Raw genomic sequence first — 2,862 nt, 5'->3', positions numbered from 1 at the left:
AACCCTCGGTCGGTTTGATCTGACGCACCGGTTTATTAGGTGCACACAGTTTGTGGGTCGTCGGGGTTGTCGTCTGCAGCTGTCGTAATAAACCTACTTCTGGCTGCCAACACATTATTGATATGATGTGTCGTAACTGTGTCAGCCCGTGCCATCCTTTGTTTGGAAGGGAACAAACTTTTTTCCATCCCGACAGGTTCTGTGAGCAAAAAAAAAAAAAAAAAACCCAAAGAATTTAGCGTGGAAGTGAGCTGGAGTGATTTACTGCAGCGATCTGACGTCGGCATGCAGCCTGGTGGAATCGATAAGCGGCAAAGTTTTGCTCTTTTATTGCGTTTATGTGGTTCGTGTGCGTCCGACTCACTCTCCATCTGTGCGTTAATGATTGGCTGCACGAGGCCATAAACCCATTTAGACCAAACGGCAGAGTTTCATCCACAAGAAGAAGATTTTATTAGTTGTACTTTCGGCTGTGAGGTTGTTCTTCTTTAAATGAATGATAGCTGAGTTGTCTTGTTGTTTTTAAAAGATTTTGGCAGCAGCTTTTAAAGCAGTAATCTTCTTACTCGTGCAGGTGTTTCCTTCCTGCTGCTGCATCTTCTTCCTTTCTGATATTTCAGCTCCTCATCCTTCCATTTGCAGCTGCAGTTCGCCCTCTTGTGGCAGAAAACTCAAACTGCAGGAATGTTGTGTTTATATTATCTACTCACTTCCTGATGCATTACAGCTGCACACGCTCGCAGGTAGAACTATCTGTAATAAATATGTTTTACAGATTTTGTTAAATGACAACTCATAAAATTACAGAGATTTTTTAATGTGTTTAATGTACATGTTCAGCCTAAAAAGATGACAAAAACTACAAGGAATGTCAAAAATCTGTAGTTTTACAGACAATAATTACCATGTTTGAGTGGAAAATGATGCTCTATTGACTGTATTTAAGTCAGAAGAAAAGGTCAAAACTGCACATGATCTCTAAATATCCACATCAGTCATCTGTACTTTTACAAACTTTATCTTTTGCAGTGTTTGACTGCATACTTACTCACTTTTTACTGTGTTTATATTAGTAAATATGTCATTATTTTACAGATCTTTAAGATTATTTGACAGAAAAATTTGGTATGTTAAGGCTGATAAATGGTTAAACGTTTTTTTAATTGTATTTTAAACAGTTTACTGCTAGTTTACAGATTTTTTTCCGTCTTTTTTAAATCACAGATAATATCTAATAAAATCACAGGAAAAATAAACATTATGTCACAAGTTAACCCCTAAAAAACAGGCAAGAACTTTAAATAATGTCAACATCAAAAGTTTCTATTTTTACAAACAATCTTTTTTTCTTTTTTTGTAATTTATTTATTTTAATTTTACAATATTTGGCTGTAAACATTTACTTTTTGTTGTTGTTTTTTTGTTTATTTTTACAGTCTTTAATCTAGCAAAAGAATAAGTTTTATATAAATAAGCCATTTATTTTAAAAGGAAAAATATGCATTTTAATCACTGCAAAATATGTAGATTTTTCTTTTAAACTAAAATAAATGATGGATTTTTCTTGTTTTGTTACATTACAGTGAATCACAAATAAAATCACAGGAAAAAAAACATGATCAGTTTCACACTGACAGGCCAAAACTCCTGTAAATATCCAAATGTCCACACCAGTGATGTGTATTTCTACAAACACTAATCTGATCTTTTACTGTGTTTGACTGTAAAACTACAATTTCACTGTATTTGAATCAGAAAAATATTGTGAATCTGATCATTATTCATTTTAAAACATGTTACCGAGGCTTCAGATGATTTTTATGAAACGTTCCCGTGACGTTACGTGTTAACCACGGTGGAACGTTCTGGCTTGAATGTGGACGTTATTGAGGGAACACATTGTAGAACGTTCCTCTATAAAACAGTTTCACAATAACGAAGGTAAAACGTTCTCAAACACACGTTCAAAAAACGTTTTCCAGATGTTATCGAGGCCTCCGATGGCAGAAAGTTCTTTGTTAGACGTTCTCGTACAGCGAAATATTAACAAAGGCGGAACATTCTCCGTGCGATGCTCTATACGTAACGTTACCACAATGTTCCATGGTAACATAGGAAGAACGTTCTCAGCTTTGAGAACTTCAGAGCATAATGGTCCAACAATGTCATCACCAAACACCTTCAGAGCATCTTTCGCAATCTTTACCTTTAAGAAGAACGTTTCTGGAACATTAATAGAACTTTCAACTGAAAACATTTTGAAACTTTGCAGAACCTTCTCAGGAAGTCTTTCAGAATCACTTCTTGAAACCTATTTTTAGAGACTTGATTTTCTGTCTTTTTGTTGCGTGTTCATTCTTTATTGTTTGACGGTTTTATTTATTTGTGTGTTATTATTATTTCTGTCTTCCAGCTTCTTGATTTGTCTCTTTGTTTGACTCGACTGTCTGCTGTTCTCTTATTTTGTCTTCTGGGTTCCCTGCGTTTGCTCGAACTGTCAAAAGTGTTCCACAAAGTTTTCTATTCCACACTTCTGAGCCCGTCGCGTGTCTGTCACGTCAGAAACTGATTAACTGAAGCAGGCGGCAATTTTCCAGTCTTCAGACGTCCGGTGGTGACGAGCCGGCGCCCACCGAAGCTTCAGCCGTCTGTTCTGGGCTGACAGGAGTGGAACCTGACGTAGTGTTCTGAGTGAGCTGCAGAACGCACGGATACGTTTGTGTAAACTTCAGAAGAACAGTTTGCTCTCCACAAAACACATTTCTGCTGTGATGTTCTAAAGGAGGAACTCATGGCTGTATAACACGTCCCAGCTAGAATCTGTTCTAGTTCTAGTGATGTTTTCGGCGAGAAATTGAGTTT

Source organism: Stegastes partitus, unplaced genomic scaffold (assembly GCF_000690725.1).
Source record: "Stegastes partitus isolate 25-593 unplaced genomic scaffold, Stegastes_partitus-1.0.2 Scaffold144, whole genome shotgun sequence".
NCBI lineage: Eukaryota > Metazoa > Chordata > Actinopteri > Pomacentridae > Stegastes > Stegastes partitus.
Note: the sequence above shows the minus strand (reverse complement) of the source record.